Here is a 22,811-nt window from a genome sequence, read left to right as displayed (position 1 = left end):
GTGTACACTAGGCCACAGTTTTTCCTCCTCTTTGTCGACCTATTCTCTTTACTCGTTTGATTCCATGCTTAGATTTCACGACCCTTTTATCCATAGAGATAGAATAAGTCTAATAAGTTATGTCATTTCAAAAGATGGAATACAATTTAGTCAAATAATCACGGCTACAGTGTTCTGCCAAACACCTTTTAACATAATTAAAAGATAAGCAGCTTATTGATTCATTATTTCTGTTTCATCCCGTCTCAAAATAGAATGAATTGAATGAAAATGTCAGATTACTCTTTATACATAGAATGAAGTTGACGTCATTTAGGTCTTTGTTATTGCTTTTTGCCACCCACGGTTATGAGTAATTCTCACCTAAATGTATTATCCGGACTATAAAAGTTCATGGTTACACAGAGTTTTGTGTGTTGTCCGTTATACTTCCGGATGACAAGGTTGTGAGCTTCTTACCCTAGCGCCTATTATCTATACCTAATTGTTTTTAGATCACCAGTTGAATGATGAGTTCTCACTAAATTCTCTCAATCAGACTAGAAAGATTATACATAATTTTGTGTGATTGCACAATTGATGTGGTAGGCAGAACAGTTGAGTATTTCACTAAGCGCATTGCATGACAAAGTAGTATAGAATAGTAAATAATCTTTTTTTTTTCCATACAAAAATTCCAGGGTTCAGTTTCAACTTTGGTGATAAATGATGATGTGTGTTTGGGATTATTAGAATTCATAGGAAAGGGGGTGATGGAATTGAAATCCGTACTAATCTGTAACAAAATACCAAATGTGCTCAATTCAATCCAATGGTAGTTGCTTTTATTATAATATTGCTATATTGGATTAACGGAATTCTACGGGCACAGGTTGGCAGGTCTAATTACCGAACAAAACGATTGGCTTGTTTTAACATTGCTGTCATTAAGGGTTTGGGTTTGTATGGCTATTTCCATGACAAGAAATGAGACTATAACAGTTTGGATTATCAAACTTGTAAATAAATAATATTATACCTCGTAAAAATTTGATTCCCTTTGCTCTATGTCCTTGACATTGCCGTAATAAAAAATAGAACTCCTAAACACTTTTCGTACAAGGATTTGAGATGTCTTATCATGTTGCATCACTGAACACGGAACATATAATATGTTATACAATAAGCAATCGTATAAAAGTTATTTAAATCATGCACAACTGCAATAAATGGAATACGTAATTTACCACTTTTAGTTATCCAATCTGGGAAAAGTTAATCCCTATTGCATGCAATCGAATATTATTTTATAATCCCCTCAAATCTCTGTATGTTTGGATGTCATTTTCTTACGTATTCCGATCACGTAATGGTATTGTATGATTGGGATTGATTGGGGGGGGGGGGGGGGGAATCGAATTTACAAGGAAAACAACCTTTTGTCGTTAGCGACTTCTTGGTAGTTGGTTTAGGCCAAAGCTTTCGTTTTACTATTCTTTTCTTTTTGTTCATGTGCATTTGTTTTGTGATTATTTTTTTTTTTTCATTTGACATTCATATTCATGGGGTTTTTTTTTCAGTCAACAAAACTTGTTTACCTATTAAAATTGAGTGTCTGGGAAATCTCTAGTGTGTTTGATATCAACCTCAAAATATATTAACAATTTACATTTTATCATGCCAAAGCAATACAGTATAATACTATGTCTCTCCCCTTTGTCTCTTTGTAACGAATCATTTCTATCTTTTAAATGTCTACTGGGTTCTATAAAGTTTTCAGCAATTGAACTGCATCATTTCTTTTTCAAAATACGACTAAAAAGTTGTAAAAGACAAAAAAAAACCCAAAAACAATCCCTGTCCACTGTCGCCTTATTATTTTATAATCTCCCTAATTGCTAATTATAACTGTCGCCATTTCCATTTTTTTCAAATGTCTGTCATCGGATACTTCTATTTTGAACCATTGCACCGTGCAATTACAAGTTAAAACATCAATTGAGAGTGATGCTTTATTAAACCCAGGGAGACGTAAATACATCCCACTTCCTTTTTCATTTCCTTTCCCCCTGCATCATTTTCAATTCAATTATGCATCTTGTTTTTATTTCTTGAAATAGCCAATCAGATTGTCCTGTTCTAACAACCTGTGAATTGTGCAAACGTGTGTGGGCCACGGTTAATTGATTTTATGACAATAACGATTTTTTATCTCTCTGCGTGACACTTAATGTCGCTACATCCGACAGAGCCCTTGTCAGATTCAATGGTAATTAGGGATAAAAGTCAAGTTTCAATGTGAAAATGGAAAGAGGCTTGTCATTTGTGTGCGACATTAATACTGCATACTATGAAAAAAAACATGTGTTTAAAATTATAGCCAGAAAATTCTTCCTTTAGATATAGATAGTCGATTGAAAGACGAGATTTCTTTTTTTCCAGAGTACGGCAGAATAGCACCCAGTAGCAATTCTATTAATCATTGTTCTATGAAACCAATTGTTTATAATACGGTCCTTGTTTCGAGCACGAAAGGAGAAAGTTTTAATAAAGTTTCTTATTGGGTGCAGTGACCACCAACGTGGCGAATCTAAATATAATCAATCTCCAGTTTTGCATCAACCCTTTCCTAGTACAAATATAATATGTACCAAGTCTAAAATATTTCAATCACATGTACTCGTACCTTCGTTTTTGACAAACATCAACCAGTCAAAATATTATGTCACCAGTTGTCTCATGCAAATGCTGCTGCTTGAAGCTCGAAGAAATAAATAATCGAATGGAATAGAAACTTCAATTGAATCAACGAAGACAGATAATGTGGACGTTTCGGATTTCCAACAAAACATGATGAATGAAGCACTAAAGAATAAGAAAACTGAGAGAATGACGTTATTGAGGCGGATAAACAAACTTAATGATGGGATAAGTGTTTCATTCATCGTGTTTTGTTGACAAAGAGGAAACCCGAGGCGTCCGCATTATCTGAAAAAAGTTTCCATTTAATTTGCCAATTGCCTCAAAATGGTTTTGTTACGGGTTGAACATGTTTCATGAAATTTAGTGTTAAACTCAAAACATAAAATTAAATACCTTCATTGAGGAAAGTGAATTTTGTCTCTCAATTATAACAAAAAATAACAATTTACATCTCCTGATTTTGATCACTTTGATCTTAGATTTACGAGGTACGTCTGAAAAGAAACCGGCATTTTGTCATAATTTTAAAAGTTTTGAATCAATTCATTTGAAATTCACCTATAAGAGAAAGTCACTCATTCGCTACTTTTCAATGACGGTTTCATGCAAGCGAGGTTAAAATGACAAGAGAATAGATAGATACCCAATCGAAAAAATGGTGGGTCAAGCATTTAAAGCCAATCGAGCTTCTTCAAAAAGATCTTCCTCTGAATTAAATGGCGCTTTAAGGGCCCAAGCAGGTGGAAATCAGACGGTGCCAGATCAAATTGGGAGCTGGATGTGGAAGATGTTTCCAATCATAAAGTTGAAGCCATTCTTTTTTTAGTGTCATTATGTGAGGAATGGCATTATCGTGCTGAATCACAAACGCCACCTTTCAAAAATCCAGGCATCCAAGCGTTCACATACCATTACCAAGATGTCATTTCGATAAAAAAATCAAAGAGAATCACATCCTTTTTGTCCCAAAAGATTGTTGCCATTATGTTGAGTTCCACATCTTTTGGCGACAGGAGAAGAATTGAGCTTTCAAGTTGTTGAGTCTTGCCTAGTCTCTGAACTCGTCATGTGGGTCCAAGATTCATCACTGGTAATTCAATGTTCTTGAAGATTATGATTTCTTTGAAATTCCCCATCAGGCCCGCACAGTATGGTGGTCTTGGCTATACTGCTTTGTTTGTATGGATCCAGAAGGAATTGGGAAACTTCAACTCTTTGAAGCATGTGTACTTCTCTTATCATTTTAACCCATCTGGCACATACATTCCAATACACCAATACGTCATGGATAATTTCATGAATAGTGTTTTAGAAATGTGAAGGTTCATAGCAATCTCATAGAAGAGAACTATTTGTTTTCTTTTTTGCTTATGCCATTGCTGTGGATGTAGTTGTAATTGTTTGCTATAGCTCGTTTTTGTCTTTCCGTAAAATATAATGTCATATTCAGTAAAGCCTATCCGAGACAAAGGTAGTTATAGATTTAAGTCAAGTTTAAATGTGAAACTGGAACGAAGTAGTTGTGACACGTGAGTACGAGAAATATACCAAAAAATTGTCCAGAACATTCGTTCTTCAAATTTTGATAAGTTAAAACGACTTCCTTGGAATCCCAGGGTTGAGTGTTTTTGACAAGATGAAGTCATTTTAATCGATCGGAATTTGAAAGACGAGTTTTTTGGCCAAAAATGTTTTAAAATGGCGTTTTATCAGAGGCAAAATCGCGATTATTGGCATCTCGATTAGTTATTTTTCTACGAAACCAATCGTGTTTGGATAACACTTGCATTGTCTCAAACTCGAAGAAAAAAAGTTCCTATGTAATGACCATACAAGTGATATCGTTATGGGTGGCAAATAATAGTAGAAATGAATTCTAGAACAAAAATGTGGTCGGTCTTTGTAGCTCAATTCTTTGATATCTCTTTATTATTATTTAATTGGCAGTGTTACTATACAAACAGTAAACCCTCTTCTTTTCGCGTATTGTTACTAAATTGTTATCAAATTTGTAGCTGGAGTCGGCGCTATTGTTGTGTTTGTCTTGGAAATAATTTATTGTCATATTTGACAAAGCCCACATCAAGATATTTGTACAATTTTATCTTGTTTATGAGGATAATTAATTTGATTATTGACATTTCCATTAGTTAGTGTACACAATAATTATTTGTCGATTTCTTTGAATATAAGTACCTTATGAAAGTTACAATGGTTTTAGTGCAAACATTGTTTGTGATATTAGATTAGCGATTTTTAAAAGGATGTTTCAAACATTACGATGGCCATATATGTGTCAAACTCTAGTAAAAAAGGCCCAAAAAATATAGAATCGATATTTTCGAACTACTGAACTTTTCTATTCTAGGACGGAATAGACAGTAGCAGGAAGTTGACTTGGTTTTACCAATCTTTAACAGACTCTGCAAGTGAGAAATAGTTTTTTTTTTTTCTTTCAGTTGTTATCGTGTTGTTGCTGTCGCTGAAGTTGTAAATAGCATTCTTTTAGTTGGGGTACAGGCGGAAATGAATCACAGTTAATGGGGTGAGTTGTCAAGAATGAGTGTCTCGAACACTGTAGTAACAGTGGCCAAAAGGATAGAGCAGGAATTTGATTTGTCTTGTTTTTTTGGGGGGTTTTTAAAGTTATTTGGGGGGGGGGGGGGTTATCATTTTAAAAGCAAGTCGTGTTTAAGCTCTCAAGAAGTGTAAAATGTAATACTAAATGATTAAAAATGAAACACCCTTCATTCATAAGGATTTTTTTCTTTAGGGTATTGATATGACTGGAATATTTTAGGCGTCAACCACAGTGCAGCAAAAGACCTAGAAATAACGCAACTATCTCCAAACTTTTTCGATCAAATTACATCGTCCATTGTATAAATAATAATCTTGGCCATATTTCCTACCAAAAAAAAAAACACACAAAAAAACCCACCTGATTGCGAAATAAGCAGTTTGAAAGATGATTGTTCGATAATATCATGGTCCTGGTTCCTGGTTCGGGGCCCGCTGTGGAGGGTGCAAAGACGAGTCCTCAGAATAGGCTCTTCACTCATATTCTCTCAGGTGTAGAATGTGGACCTGGCCGGTAATAGTGTTGTCTCTGTCAAAAGAAATGGTACCAGCGCTTTAAATGTCACGTCCTTTATGTTAAAAAGTTGATGTTGCCTTGTAATCCTTTATTAAGCGCTTTGAGAACATTTTTGTAGATACTGCGCTTTACGAGATTTTAATTTATAACAATAGGAGCGATTTTTCTCTATTATGTTAACGCTATTGAGCGAGTCTTTTCATGAAATCCACGTGTCGCTTCACTGCATGGATGCATCAGTGCCTTCACAAAAGACAAATATTTTTGTCAAATGATGAGAACACACACAGCCCCATACTCATCGCTCACTCCGACACGTGCACACACGGAGAATCTACACATGAATGCTTTCGCGCGTCTCACAACTGAACCGTGATACGCAGAGGAAAATAAATGAATGGAAAATAAATGAGCTGAGAGGACTACAGTTTAATGACTTCATTACTCAATAGAAATGAATGCAGACAACATAAAAATTTATCATCAAGCTTTTATCAATAGACGAGAGACGACTAAATCTATACTCTAGTACTCTGAAAAATAAAATATCTAAAATTCTGGCCATAGAAATTGTCCTTCAATTATCTATCGATTAAAATGACTCTCATTTTGGCAAAAACTCTCAAACCTTGGACTTTGCCAAAGTCTCAGGTTTGAGAGTTTTTGCTAAGATGAGAGCCATTTTAATTGATGGATATTTGAAGGGCGAGTTTTCTAGCCAAAATTTTAAATACGTGTTGTTGTTTTTTTTTGTTTTTTTTGTTTTTGTTTTTAAGTACGGCAGTATAATATCTGAGACATCAGATTGAGATAATGTCATATCAAATTCAAACACCGGACTGTTACATTCATCAATCATGAGGTTGAAAGAAAACCTGGCTTCTGTTTAATATTTATTGAATTAAATAGATTATTTTATGAAACAAATCATGGTAATTCCAACTTTAATCAAAATAAAATGTGACTCATCGTCCCAGCCTTTTCCCCACGAACAATATTATAAGACTGGAATGTCCTGCTACCTGCTGACGTAACGAACGATGAACGTTTTGAATGCATTTGCTCGTCAAAGTAATCTGTGACTGTTCCCTGTTTTGATGGGACTGTAACAAAACATTTGCAGTGATGGGCCCGTGGGGCCTTTTGTAAATACAAGCCATTGAAGATTGAAGATTCTGGCATCATACGGGGCCGAACCAGATGCCAGCAAGTGAATTTATAGTTAAGATATTCTAATTCTTTAAATTTTTAATATTCTTTTTTTTAAAAAAAGACTTCCTATATTCAACCTCCTCATAAAACATATTTTTTCTCTTATTTTTATCTCCCATTCGTCTTTAGTATTTCATCCATCGTGTTTTGTTGACAAAGGGGGAACTCGTACCGTCCACATTTTCTGTCTTCGTTACTTAAGTGTAAGCTTCCATTCCATTTGATGATTTGTTTCTTAGAGCTTTAAGTAAGGACATTTGCATTACTCAATAAAACCTAAAGTGTGGGTATACGGACTTGGGTTATGACACTCGCCTTCGGATCGGAAGGTCCAGGGTTCAAATCCCGCTCTGTGCGACGCATAGTTGAGACCTTGGAAAAGATTCTTTACTCGCATTCTCTCACCGTACTCAGGTATACATATATATTATGATATCGCCCAACAGGCCGATGTCTCGTCCTACATGATAAATATTGTTGTTGACCAGTAGCCATCGTAAAAGCGTTTTGAGCACGTTTAGTGGATATTGCACTAAATACAAGCTAAGATTGGTTTGTTCTTGTTGTTATTGTTTTTCCACTAAAGTTTCACATCTAAGACTATAGAATCAATTATCAGTATCTTAATCATCCCTCATAGACATTGGATCACATATTATTATGGTAGCTGTTGATGTTTGCAAGCGTAACTTTGATTGGACTACCAGAAATAGAGATTAATTTTTTTTTTAAAGATGTGGAATAAATTTCATTATTTGGCTTGTCACTCCTTCTGGTGTATAATAAAATATTCCCTCAAGAAGAGGTCTCGATCTCTCCACGATATAACCATTTACGATGAAACTGATATGATATCTACCATGAAAGATATACATGATGATGATGATGATGATGATGATGATGATGATGATGATGATGATGATGATGATGATGATGTTGTTGATGATGATGATGATGATGATGATGATGATGATGATGATGATGATGATGATGATGATGATGATGATGTTCTGTATACTGTTGTGACCCCAAAACGAATTCGAACGCTTTTGAAAGTTTTAAAATGTGTGCATGGGCATAATTTGCACACTTGTGCGACTATGTGGTCTTGTAGTATGACACTCGCTTTCGGATCGGAAGGTTCTTGGTTCGAGCCCCGCTCGGCGCATAGTTGAGTCCTTGGAAACGGCTCTTTACTCACATTCTCTCACCGTACTCCGGTATAAAATGATTACCTGGCCGTTAACAACGTTGTCTCTGTCGAAATATTTGTAATATCGCCTAACAGGCGTCATGTCTCGTTCTACATCTTGCGTCTTGCTGTTGATCAGGGAAATCTTGAAAAGCGCTTCGAGTACTTTTAGTGGATATTGCTCTATATAAATGCTGACATTATTTAGCTAGAGACTGAGTATAAAGTGATTTGAGCATGTTTAGTCTGGGTTTTTTTGTTGTCGTTGTTGTTTTTTTGTTTTTTGTCAGTCAGTGCTCATTTTTTGGGGACAATTTGAGAGATATTAGACAGTGAATGAGCTATGACATGTCGCCAAAGATTGAATAGGATCTGTGCTAGGTGGATGTAAAAAACAAGGGGAATTGTGTGCTATTTGCCACGAATCGGAATGGAATGATAGAGTGGTGTAATTTAATGGCGATGGAGCATCTGTGTCACCGGTAGCTTTGGTGTCATTGCATGTACGTGAAAATGGCGTGTGTGTCTCTGTGTGTGTGTGTGCATATGAGAGAGAGAGAGAGAGAGAGAGAGAGAGAGAAAAAAAAAGGGGGGGGGGGGGGGGTTGTGTGTGAGATAGAGAGAGAAGTGGAGTATGTGTGTTTGTATGAGAGTATGAGTGTTCGTATATATATGTATGTTTGTTTCATGCTTGTGAATGTGGTGTAGAGGGGATGGAGCAGGGAGGGCGCACCACTTGACTCTTTATTAACAACAACAATAAATAATATCAAGATAAACCATTGGAGATTTCCTCACTAAAGATGCAGCAATGAAAGTCGTCAAAACTCTTGTTTATCACGTCTAGACTATTGAAATGGTCTTTTATCTCACATACAATCTCGCGTCTGTAGGTCATACAGAATAGTGCAGCTAAATTGGTGACAAGACAAAAGAGAATGGCACACTCCCTACTTATTCTGTATGAGCTGTACTGGCTGCCTGTCAAGGAAAGAATCATTTTAAAGATTTATCTGTTTTGTTTTAAAAGCCTAAATGACGAAGCACCTGCCTATATTAAAAGCATGCTAGAAATATTTGTACCAAATAGGAATTTACGATCCTCGACTGACAAAACGAAGCTTACTCTTAGAAATAATTATAACTATAAATTTTATGGCGGCAGTTCCTTTACCCACACGGGGCCCTTGTGTGGAATGACCTACCCAGAAGGATAAGAGAAACGAAATCTATTGATTTTTAAATCATTGTTAAAGCCCTGCCTTTTTACCGTTACATTTTCATGAGCATTACACAGTGATGAAAATGCGCGATATAAATGCCATGTATTATTATTATTATTATTATTATTATTATTATTATTATTACTATTATTATTATTATTATTATTATTATTATTATTATTATTATTATTATTATTATTATTATTATTATTATTATTATTATTTCTATTATTATAAACAGACCTATTCTTATTTGCGGATCTCATTGCCCAATTTGTAAAGGGCCCATTGATGAAATGGAAACACTCTCAAAACAATGTAGCTTATTGTCCAATAGAACATCATTACACCAACCCCTTGCGCACAGTTATCAGGCCTGCAAAAATGTGTAATTTGAGATAAGCTAATCCTGTTATTCAGCACCATGAATAATATTGTGTTGTATTGTATTGCATTGTATTGAATTGTATTGCATTGTATTGTATTGTACTGTATTGTTTTGCTTTGTATTGTATTGAATTCTTTTGTATTGTATTGAATTCTTTTTACGCTCCCCGATCACAAAATGTCTCTCTTGTAAGAGTCAAAAGAGCCAATAGACCCATGGAGCCGGAGTTTATCCCGGTTTCTATAGCATGAAACAGACAATCAAACAGTTGCTTGCTATCCTTTATATCGCCAGATCTCTCCGTGAAATGAAAGAGAGTGCTCAACCTACTGAGCTATCGGGACCTGCATTTATATGAGTCAAGCTGAACTTTCTGAACTTTAGTCCAATTCTTTACTTTTTGGAAAATAAAAAAAAACCCCTGTAACTTGCCTATCAAAAGCGGAACATCAATTTTAACACTTGAGAGGTTATGATTGCATATCATTCTAAGAGGCTGTAAATATTTGGAATTTTTTCCAGTTTTGGAATTAAAGGTATGAAAAGTGAGATCTCTATACTCGAGCTAAATTAATTGCACAGATTTCTGAAGAGCCACATCGAATTCCTATTGGGTAATTATGAAGGTACTTGGAACCGCCGCGCTTGCTATTTCCTTTTGTCATTATCCAGTTAACTGCAGTACTCTGGAAAAACTCGTATTCAAAAATTGGCCCGAAAACACGTCCTTCAAATATTAATCGATTTAAATTCTGGAGTTCGGCAGTTAAAGGGGTTAAAAATATTTCAGCTTTATCTTTTATCATCCTTGTCCCCCTCCTCTTCCTCTTCCTCCTCTTTCTCATCATCGTCACCATCATTAATATCGCCCTTGTCATCGTCATTTTCCTCCTATTTATCAAACTTATAATCATCACCATCGTCATCATCGTCATCATCATCATCATCATCATCATCATCATCATCATCATCATCATCATCATCATCATCACCATTATTATCATCATCATCATCATCATCATCATCATCATCATCATCATCATCATCATCATCGTTAACATCACAGTTGTCGTTGATGTCGTTTTCGTATGGTATTTATGTTTATTTAGCTACTGAAATTAACAGCATTCTCCTTTTTGCCATGACAGAAATCACTTCAACTTCCCAGTGTCTTAACATGGTTTTCTGTTTCCATAGACGAATTAGTGTATGTTGCTGTAAGTATTTAGCTTCATTCTGAGTAAAGACAATGTTAAAGGTATTATAATAATGCATTGACTTCACAAATCATGTAATTTGATGGTATCTACATGGGTCCCGTATCATTGAAAGTCATGAATGAAAAGTTGAGATGGAGGTTAGATAGAGAGCACTCTGTGGATAAGGATTACAGGTTCAATTCAGGATAGTGAGTAAGAGGAATTTAGTTCATGGGGGAGAATAAGAAATGAGGTTTTAGCCCAATTCCCCATGATTGATTTTAGTAACAGTAAGGGGCCACGAAGTAAGACAAACGTACAAAGAAAACTACGCTAAAATTGAACTGGCCGAAATATTTATATCCAAGTTGAGGATAGAAAGACTTCTTCCCTCCACACTTACATCGTTTAATCTTAGAATTTCGAGATTACAGAATGCGGTTAAATTCAATGATCGCGGTTTTAGAGATATCGCCAGATTGTAAAAATGTAAATAACAATACACCTACCTATGAGAAACGACATGTTCTATATAATGAAACCATTGATACAAAGCAAACTGTCCATCTGCCCTGGCGTTGTATCCAAGACCTAACGGAACAAATTGACCGATTTAAGAGCAATATGATAGGGTTTTTTTTGGCTTAGCGTTTTGTTTTGACTGTTCTTAATTTTATTTCTATTTTATTATTTTATTCACTTGTTTTGGGGCATCACAAGGTGATATTATATGGAGCTACTTTATTTTCAATAAGTCATAAAGTTTAGCTCTTAATCCTCATCATCATCATCATCATCATCATCACCATCGCCTTTTTCACCCTGTCCCACAGACAAACAGTTTCCATCCTTCTCTATCCTGAGCTATCTCATTCCATGTCTTATTACTTCTATGTATATCAGCTTCTTCAATTCGGCTTTGTCTGTTGTCCTTCATAAATTCTTAATCCTAGTAGTGTTTAAATCGGTGTAATCGCCAAAGTTGCCTCAAATATTTTAGACGAAATAACAACGCTTCAAAAAAGGACGGATAGATAACTTGTTGTTTAGTATATAGTGCTTACTCGTAAAGATTGCGATTGGTAATCGATTCTATTTTATATTTTCGGTTGCAACTGATGGAATTCGATTATATTCTCCCATTTTTACAAAGAGAACGGTCATAGTAACGCGATTCTGGCTTAGCTGATTGATTTTATCATTGTTCTCTCGGTGCGGTCTCACCAACATCAGTAGTTGGAGTGTTCCTTAGAGGATTTCTGATTTGAAAAAAAATTAATTGTCGCTCTTAAAGGGTTAAAGATAATATAGGTTCACGTAGATGCTATTTAATGTCAGAAGGATTTTTTAATTTCACTCAAAGTTGAAATGTCAGAGTTCAAGTTGTGCTCAGCTACTTGTTAAGAAGCTCTGATAAGCAAAGTCTGTATTGATTTTTTTTTTTAATGCAGTTTTCATCAGGATGTTCCAATGATGACAAACTTCTATATCAAGCTTTTGAAATATGCATGAAAGACACATATTTGGTTTGTGAGCCCTATCTAGGCCTCTATAGGGAATGAGATTAGCGGAAGAGTAGCGTCCCTTGATTGGACGTCACCTTACAGAGAGAACGTCAATTTGGTTTTGCGCATGCGTCTCTCTCGTCCTCTCTTTCGGTGAAGTGTCTCAAGCCGCTTTCACCGGAAGCGAGGCGAGAGACGCATGCGCACAACCAACATGACGTTCTCTCTCTAATAACTTTTCCGCCAGTGACGTCCAATAAAGGGACGCTACTCTTCCGCTAATCTCATTCCCTATAGTATTTGATGAATAAAATGCATAGGCTATAGTGCATTTGTGTGCACTTAACAACTTTCATTTGTTGTTGGATGGCAGAGTTGGAAAAGCACATTATATCACGCGGAATTGAGCGCATGGAGTTGGATTTTCTCTATCCTTTTTCCAACTTACTCAACATTGATTTGGTAACTTGGCCCTATTTAGATTAAACGGAAGTACTTTGCGAAAGACCGGCGTTCTATGGAAAGGTAGCAAATAACTGTTGGTTACCTTTTTACTTTAGAACAAATGTGATGAAACTCCGCTCTATGGCTTTCATGATTCTCAGAATAAAGTATTTTGGATAGATCAGTGTCATATCAGATAGGTTAATGTTCGTTCTCCACTACAAAAAAAACAACAACAACAAAACATAGTCACACACACACAAAACAGAATGCACTACAGATCTTTGTTACTATTGATACTTTAAAGATATCAGATTCACATCAAATAAAGAAACATAAATTTTCGTAACCCTTCTGAACTATTTTCTGAAAATCGACTAAAATCTATGGAATTTTGATTCATAACCGGATATTGGGGGGAAAGACGTATCCATGCCACCTTGTGTGATAAGGAAATCAGTCTTGATAGTATAATATAAGTACCTCTTAGTTCAACGAGTTCTTTTTAGTACCAACGATTGCATTAGCTTCACCGTCGGCTTGGCGCGTATACACTCTCAAAATCCGCATAGAAACATTTATAAATTATCAATATTATGAAAAATCTACAGTAATTCAGATAACTCTCCACAGCAATTTAACCCCTTTCTATCCGACCCCCTCCCCCCCTCTCTCTCTCTCTCTCTCTCTCTCTCTCTCACTCTCTCTCTCTCTCTCTCTCTCAATCTCTCTCTCTTTCTCTATCTTTTTCCTCTCTCTCTTTATCTCTCTCCCTCCCTCTCTCTCTCTACCTCTCCCCCCCCCCTCTCTCTCTCTCTCTCTCTCTCTCTCTCTCTCTCCCCCCCCCCCCCCCTAATACATACCTTTTCAACCATCTCCACTCACCTCAACTATACAAGCAAATGTATGTTACAATTAATGAACTGATGTCATATTTTCCGCTTAAAAACCCACATAAAATACGACTCTTTTAATTGTCCCCGCGTCTACTACAATGATTCCATGTTTGCCAAATTTATACCAGACATGCTAATTATGTTAGGTATATACTTGTTATAAAACAATACAACATACATGCAGCTAAATTAACAAAACCCATTTACGGTTATTTTGTGAGGACAATTGAAGAAAAAAACGTACTCCAACGTTTCAAGACAAAGCTTTCTGTCAACATAATATCTCTTCCGCCTGACGCTGTCTTGCTCATTTTTTTTCCGCCTGCAAGCCAGACCACGAAAAACTAAATAAAACAAATTACATCCAAAGAATAGATATACACTGCCTGTCTGTCTTCTAAATGCGACATAAATAAAGGATTAATTTCATTGGTCCATTCATTATCTTTTATATTTTACTCTCAGCGAACAAATAATTTCTGGAATGGAAAAGAGATAATAAAATAGTTCCCTTTTTTTGGTGGCGGTGTCACTCTGACGGTCTTTGACGTCTGAGCAGAACTAAAATAGACTTTCAGAAAAGAAAAACTAAAGGCAAAAAATAGAAGCTTACACAAAAGCTCAAATGTAAGTCTGGGTAGTGTCGATGTCTGTCCTGGCAAACAATCGGAAATATTTGTTAGTCGTTATCACAGGCGATCAATTCTATTCCCAGTCCTTTTCGCATAGTGTTATAGTTTTAGTGCACATAATGGATTAATTATTCTTTATAAGTCTTTTACGAATCATTTCATTTGAATATCATTTGCCTTTTATAAGAAATTGATAAAGGTACACTGATTGATTGTCGAAATAAAGACAAACATGTGTTTAAATTTGGGACTCGGGACTCCCAAGAGCATGTGGCTGTAAAAATACGTAATGAAATGAATAAATGATCTCATGAATTAAAGTTGGAGAATGAAACTTTTAAGTAAAAAGGTAGATCGTTTTCATCATGGCAGTGATAAAGAACTGCCCCAAAGAGGTGTTGACAAAACATACTAAACAATACTAAAATATTTTAAAGAGTTGGAAAATTTAGATCTTGTTGGGTTTTTAAAAATACTTTTCCACATGTACAAATTAATAATATATTGTGCAACGAAGAAGACATTTGAGAAAATGACGAAGACAACTTTTAACTTTTCCCATTGTCAGTCACTTTCTTTGAAATTTACAAAACGCACCTGAACTATATTCTATTTAATATTGATAATACGGATACACGTATTTGTTCGGATATCACAATTATAAATTTACGGCACGCCAACTTGAATGTTATTCATTGTTTTGCCTTGAGAAGTCAATCTGAATTCTAAGTTACTCTCTACCCCGTTAAATCAATATCTTAGGCATTACTTGTAAACAAAATCGAATGCTATCAGCGCAAATAAAACAGTAAAGCAACAATAAAAAGAAAAACAATAATACACGCTTACAGTAATGGGAAATTTCAACATCAGTAAAACTAAAAATTTGTTAACCACTTAGGATGGAAGAGTTTTCCTTAATGATGTCACTGGAAACTATAAACAAGTGAGAATAATAAAATGAAATAACAAAATGATATAGCAATATTACACCATAGAATTTCTATTTCAACACATTACGCTTGGTACTTAAAATTATGCATTGTTAATCTCTGGGCAAACTCAAAATTTCTTCTCTTCTTCTTCTTCTTCTTCTTCTTCTTCTTCTTCTTCTTCTTCTTCTTCTTCTTCTTCTTCTTCTTCTTCTTCTTCTTCTTCTTCTTCTTCTTCTTCTTCTTCTTCTTCTTCTTCTTCTTCTCCTCTTCTTCTTCTTCTTCTTCTTCTTCTTCTTCTTCTTCTTCTTCTTCTTCTTCTTCTTCTTCTTCTTCATTCTTCTTCTTCTTCTTCTTCTTCTTCTTCTTCCTTCTCTACTACTACTACTCTACTACTACTACTACTACTACTACTACTACTACTACTACTACTACTACTACTACTACTACTACTACTACTACTACTACTACTACTACTACTACTACGACTACTACTTCTTCTTCTTCTTCTTCTTCTTCTTCTTCTTCTTCTTCTTTTTCTTCTTTGTCTACCGCTATTAGTACCACTACTTCTTATCCTAGTATCTCTTCTGCGACGACTGCCATCACCACCACCACCACCACTACCACTACTACTACTACCACTACTACTACTACTACCACCACAAAAAAAAAATTATTTTATCATATTATCTGCAGCAACCAGTTTTCAATCATTTCGATTCTGAAAAGAGTCGAAATTGGAACGCAACCTAATAGAACTGAAAATCGGCAATTTATATTCAACTGAGTTCTTCACATCAATATGAATGTTGAAAAACGATCAAACTATTTGGTTTAATTTATTGTTCACAGACAGACTGCGACTCTGGCTAAATCTACAGGGACATTCAATACCAGGAGGACAGAGAGGGTCAAAACGATCGGTATGGACTCCAGACAGAAAATTATTGGTTTTATTGTGTGTCTAGATGTTTCTTCTCCAGACTGATAAAACCAACAATTTATTGTGAGACCATTTGTAATTGCAGGAACGGACGCGACTAACTCTTAACCTAGAACAATTCATTCTCCATGGCAACGATCATAACGAAACAACGATTGATCGTTCAATGTGAAGTGAGTTGTTTTCAGAATATCGTAAAGGCAATAACATCACATACGACATATGGATTATTGAAATTAGCTTTCCAAAACGTATGGATTATATTGATTAGCCTTTTTTGTGTGTTTTGCTTTGAATTCTTTCTGTGTTATAATTTTCAAACTCTATCTCCTATAAGGTGTACCGTGGAATGGAATCACTAAGGCCAGTTACGGTGATCAAGATCACTAAAAGACCACTTTTTAAACATTTTTACTTGATATATCTTGACATCAAAATAAATTGATGGATGTTCTTTTTCTAAAGATTGAAGAAGAATGAAATCTATCAAATAATGTACATTTTGGTAAGTTCTTTATTAATTTTCAATCGGGGGGGGGGGGGGCATTTGGCGTCTGGTCTTAGTCACTCCAGCTGGTCTTAGTCCCCCCTCCCCCCCCCCCCACTCCACGGTAGTTATGGACTAGTAGATTCTTCATTGGTCAATAGCATTACTGTCTCTTCCATCCCACTAATAAATAAGTTTTCATGCCCTTTGTGATTTACTTCTTGAAAGGGACTGTTTGGTTTCACGTTTTTATCGATGACGTGCGGATGACTTTATATTTTTATGAGAGATGATTTTTTTTTCATCTAGCTGTTTTTGATCATGTCACTGTTATGGTTTTACAATTATATTCACTTTGTAACCATCTCAGTATATTATTCTTGGCGGGAATCCTGCGGCCGTGTCAGTGTGGAACTTTTAGATAGTTTCAGACTTGCTATGTTGCTCTGTTGGGTATGTTGCTCTTGGATATAGATAGAATGAAGTTGACGTCACTCTGGTCTTGCTTGTTATTGCTTTTTTAAAATTGTTTTTTGCCATCCGCGTTTATGGGTAATTCTCACTAAACTGTATTAACCAGACTATAAAAACGTTTAAGGTTAAACATAGTTTTGTGTGTTGGTCCCTAATACTTCCGGATGGCAATGTTATGAGCGTCTTAGCCAAGCGCACACTATCTATACTGCTCTCTAATGGAGAAGTCTCCCTTCGTATTAAAGTTTATCTTTTAAGCGTTTCAGCTAAATCTAAATACTTTGGCTATACTGTCATCATCTTTTTTCTTGGTACTAAATTACCTTATTGTGTATCAAGCGCTGAAAATCCTCTTCTAACAAACAAATCAGCTATTGGCAGAGTTCATTTCAGCAATTGTGAGGAATTTGATATAAAACGTAACTTTTAAAAGAAGAAAATCAAAAACCAATTAGCGTTTTCAATTAAAATATATCACCCCCCCCCCCCTTCCTGAGCTCATTCCCCCTCATTCCCTAATTTGTTCAAGTTCAACTTTATTGACATGTCATCTTAGACGGCTTTTGCTGTGCTCTTTTCATAATTTTTAAATTGATACGAGATAATAAAACTCACAAAGTGAAATTCAAAACAATAACAGTTTTATTTCTATTTCTAAATGGCTTGTTGTTCTGACACGTGCCATCCATCAGGGCGCCTGCTGAAAGATGTCGCGAGTCGTTGCCAACGATCGCATTGATGTCTTTTTCTGAGATAATGAGTCTAACATGCCAGCATTACGACGCATCTATTGTTTATGGCGTCTCCTATCACTGCCTGTCATAATACTTTTAAAGGAATGGATTTTGTAGAAATTTTATCAATTCTTGTTTGGAGTTGAAATGTTATCATTTTATTTTCTGTTGCCGAAATTCTTCTTCTTCTTCTTCTTCTTCTTCTTCTTCTTCTTCTTCTTCTTCTTCTTCTTCTTCTTCTTCTTCTTCTTCTTCTTCTTCTTCTTCTTCTTCTTCTTCTTCTTCAGGCTATTTTTGAAGTCATCAGTCGAAAGAACTTGTTTACAAGTGGTTGATTGGGAGTTCCAAAGAGTAAAGATGATGGTTTGTTTTTGAGTGGGGGATTTCAAAATTATATGCTGAGTTTCTTGTCTTGCTGTTGTATCAAATTGAATGTTGGAATTTCGAGTTTTCCGGTTAGTCTTTTGTGGAACACGAAGAGTTTGTTGATGGTCTTTCATGTAATGATTACCATTGGAGATCGTTTATGAACTGAATAATGCTCATGTCCCGTTCATAGTTTCCACTGATAAATCTGTTTGTCTTAATAAATAGAGAAATTTCGATTCGAGGTTTTCATGAGCTTCATTGTACTGATTTCATAATTTGTTGCAGTAAATGATTCCCGCTAGTTTAGTCTGCGAGGCAATCACTTCCCACACCAAGGGCGAACGGGAATGGATTTCGCGTGTGCAGTCAGATTTTCTTTTCTGTTGTCTCTGTTCATCCATCAGCGATGTGTAGCAGTATATGTAATTTCTGGCGGAAAGTACTTTGCGATAGACTAGCGTTCTATCTAAAAGGTAGCAAGTAATTGTTATTGTTCTTTTAATCATACAAACCTGAATAAACTCGGCTCCATAAACCATATGAATGTGAAAGACTTCTGTTTTGGGAAAAATAATAAAATTGTGTTGGCCTGGGTTTATGGAGACAAAATATGCTTAAATGTATTTTTTGATAGAAGAGAGGATTAATCCAATTATATACAGAATTCATGACTATATCAGCAATTGTGATAAGCTCGTTTTAAGCATTGACGTTTTAAAAAACACGAACCTATTAACGTTTTTAAATTGAAATATATCGTACTTAATCCCCTTCAATCTCCTTCCTACTCTCCCTTTTTTCACCTTTAATGTATGAATCGTTTCAAACTTGATCGACTTGCCTTTTCATTCTGATTTTGTTTCAGATATCACGCCCCTTCTCAATCCTTTTAAATTGATGCTGAGTGCTGCTCAACCGTTACAATTTAAAATACAAACTCTATAAACCTTTGCTCATTCTTTATCACGTGACGTCATCCATATTGGCGATAGAAATGTATAGCTTTGTGTTGCCAACCATCACAAACTGACGTACATTTAAAAAAAATAAAATATATTTAATTTTTTAAGTTTGTGAGGGCAGATAAAAAAATTATGTCACACAAATCGATAGTTTAAGATAAAACCGACCTGTCAAAAATTCTAAGAAGGCTTCAAATAGGTCTCAGATTTTTTAAAAATTCACAACTTGTAAAACTTTAACGGAAATCCCGGGGTTGAGGGGTTTTTTTGTTTGTTTTGTTTTGGGTTTTTTTTTGTTTTTTTTTTTTTGCTTGTTTTTTGTGTTTGTTTTGTTTTGGTTTGGTTTTTTACAAGATGAGGGTCGTTTCAATTGATTGTTATTTGAAGGAAGAGTTTTCTGGTCAATTTTTTTAAATACGTGTATTTATCTCTATATGGAATTGATGTTCTAACATTTCATTAAGACTTCATATTTCAGTAACAATCAAGTTACTATGGTCGCAGTTGATATAACTTTTGGCTTTTTTTTTACAACAATAAAAATGGCACAAAATACAGGTTAAAATATAGAAATACGAATGTGCTAGTCTCAAAAATCATTTCCCGCTATTATTTCATGTTAGTTGACTAGCTACTGAAACTCTATGTGGTTATACGCGTTATAGAAAGTGGTGGTTGTAGGTTCGAGCTGTGTATTGATGGTATGCATGTAAGTTTAATACCCACAACTGCCTTACAGGTAAAACGTACCAAAATATATATCTACGCGTAACCTCAAACGTTTATAATTGATTGATTTATTTTATTCAGAACAAATCGCTATAACAGTCTGTCTAAAAAAAAATAACAAAGAGCTGAGTGACGTCGACTTCATTCCCTCCAAAGATATAACGAAGAAGTCCAGCGCCATACTTATATATATATATATATATATATATATATATATATATATATATATATATATATACGATAACCTCCGATAACAACATAAAACAGTAACTAGCAACAAATTATCTATTGAGATATCGGTATTGGATATATATATATATATATATATATATATATATATATAATAGTAATTACTGTTTCTCAATAATTAAGAGCACATTATTATATCGTATTATTGTGGCAATGATCGAATTGACATTTTGATATTATGTCTGCCAGATGTTGCTGGTTTTGAAACAATGACGGGGAAGGCACGACTCCGGTACAATATCAAAACAACTTTTTTTTCAGTTTGTCTGGAAAACATTTTTACATATAAACTAATAGATTAAGATGACCCCTCAACTTGGCATACCCTGTTAAAACCGAGACTTTATTTTAAAAAATCATCTTAAGAATTTCCACGCTCGGCCACTCGTTCGAATCCAAATGAGAAGTAAATTGTATTCCATCATTATTCAGCATGGAGTGGGGAGCGGGGAGTGGGGAGGGGGGGACTCTAATAACGCTCCGTCAATCAATTATGGTACTATTCCTTGCCACTTTCCACCGACAAATTATGAATACTTATTTTGTTAGTATTAATTTATGATGTGTTTATGTTTCATTCATGGGAATTTTTCTTTTTAACTTCGTATCATAATACAATTTATGCGTGGCAAGATTTATTGGGCGGTGTATCAACTATACCTGAAAATTACTCACAGGCGGATAAACTACTGTGCCAACACACACACACACACACACACACACATACAGACACACATACACACACATACATACATACATACATTTATACATACATATATAAAAGAAAATTCAACATAGAGCTGATTAAAGCCGAAACCATTTTTGAACTAATGAATTATTAAGTGGTTGTAATGTAGTCACATTAGTTACTCATTCACAAATAATATGGTAGTCTATTTTTCAAAACATTTCCCCATTTTGAAAGATTTGAAGAGATCGATATTGAAATTCAATTACAGAAAAAATCCCCGAAACCAACCCTCAAACCTGGAAAGACAAATCTGGCTAGGAACAAGAACAGCAGCTATTATTGAACGTTGTCAGTCCTCGTGAAGCCCCTGGGCGCCGTGGTGTTTTCCGTCCAATTGTGATGGATCTAAATTTAGAAACCTATGTTTTAAAATTAGTGTTGTCATTGGGATTAGTAGAAATATCCATGACAAAACAATAAATATCCATGACAAAGATAGAGATTTAGGTGAGGAGCTGGGGAGAAATAAGAAAGAAAGAAAGAAGGAGAGAGAGAGAGAGAGAGAGAGAGAGAGAGAGAGAGAGAGAGAGAGAGAGAGAGAGAGAGAGAGAGAGAACGAGAGAGAGAGAGAGAGAACGAGAGAGAGAGAGAGAGAGAACGAGAGAGAGAGAGAGAGAGAGAGAGAGATTGGGAATAAGACTTTCCTCACCTCATCTATCGGTTTGAGATTAGTTTTAAAAGATTATCAATGGCAGATATTATAATAGCAACGGGAGAATAAATGGAAAAATGGAAGGAAGATCATATAGACAGATAGATAAATCGACATACAAACATGCATTCATACATACATACATACATACATACATACATACATACATACATACATACATACATACATACATACATAACATACATTACATATACATACATACTACATACCATAATCTCTACATACATACATACAACATACATACTACATACATACATACATACATACATACATACTCTATACATCATACTACTTACATACTAATACATCATACTACATACATACATACATACATACAATACATACATACATACATACATACTACTACATACATACATACATACATACTACATCTACATACATACATACATACATACATACTACTACATACTATACTACATATACATTACATACATACATACTAATACATACATACATACATACATACACATACATACTACATACATACATACATACTCATACATAATCTACATACATACATACATACATACATACATATACATACATACATACATACATACATACATACATACATACATACATACATACATACATACATACATACATACATACATACATAAACATACATACATACATACATACATACATACATACCATACATACTAATACCATACATAACATACCATACCATTACATACATACATACATACATACATACATACATACATACTACATACATACATACATACAACATACATACATAATACATACATACCCTACATACATACCTACTACATACATCATACATACATACATACATACATACATACATACATACATACATACATACATACATACATACATACATACATACATACATACATACATACATACATACATACCTACTACATACATACACATACATACATACTACATACATACATACATACATACATACATACATACATACATACATACATACATACATACATACATACATACATACATACATAC

The 22,811-nt window shown here is 34.9% G+C and overlaps 1 protein-coding gene and 1 long non-coding RNA gene across 4 annotated transcripts in view; one reads left to right on the top strand and one right to left on the bottom strand.

Moving 5' to 3' along the window:
* The window catches only part of LOC144965265 (uncharacterized), a 29,922-nt gene extending 24,161 nt beyond the window's left edge, over positions 1-5,761 (bottom strand). Inside the window, exon 1 of the long non-coding RNA XR_013643983.1 lies at positions 5,624-5,761. This is a non-coding gene — a long non-coding RNA (uncharacterized LOC144965265). The remainder of the gene's footprint in view (positions 1-5,623) is intronic.
* LOC144965264 (zwei Ig domain protein zig-8-like) overlaps positions 1-22,811 on the top strand; it is a 148,782-nt gene that overhangs the window by 12,803 nt on the left and 113,168 nt on the right. The window lies entirely within an intron of this gene.

Source organism: Berghia stephanieae, chromosome 2, assembly GCF_034508935.2.
Source record: "Berghia stephanieae isolate SIO BIC M18660-M18661 chromosome 2, UCSD_Bste_1.3, whole genome shotgun sequence".
Lineage (NCBI taxonomy): Eukaryota > Metazoa > Mollusca > Gastropoda > Nudibranchia > Aeolidiidae > Berghia > Berghia stephanieae.
This window is presented reverse-complemented; position numbering and strand designations above follow the sequence as displayed.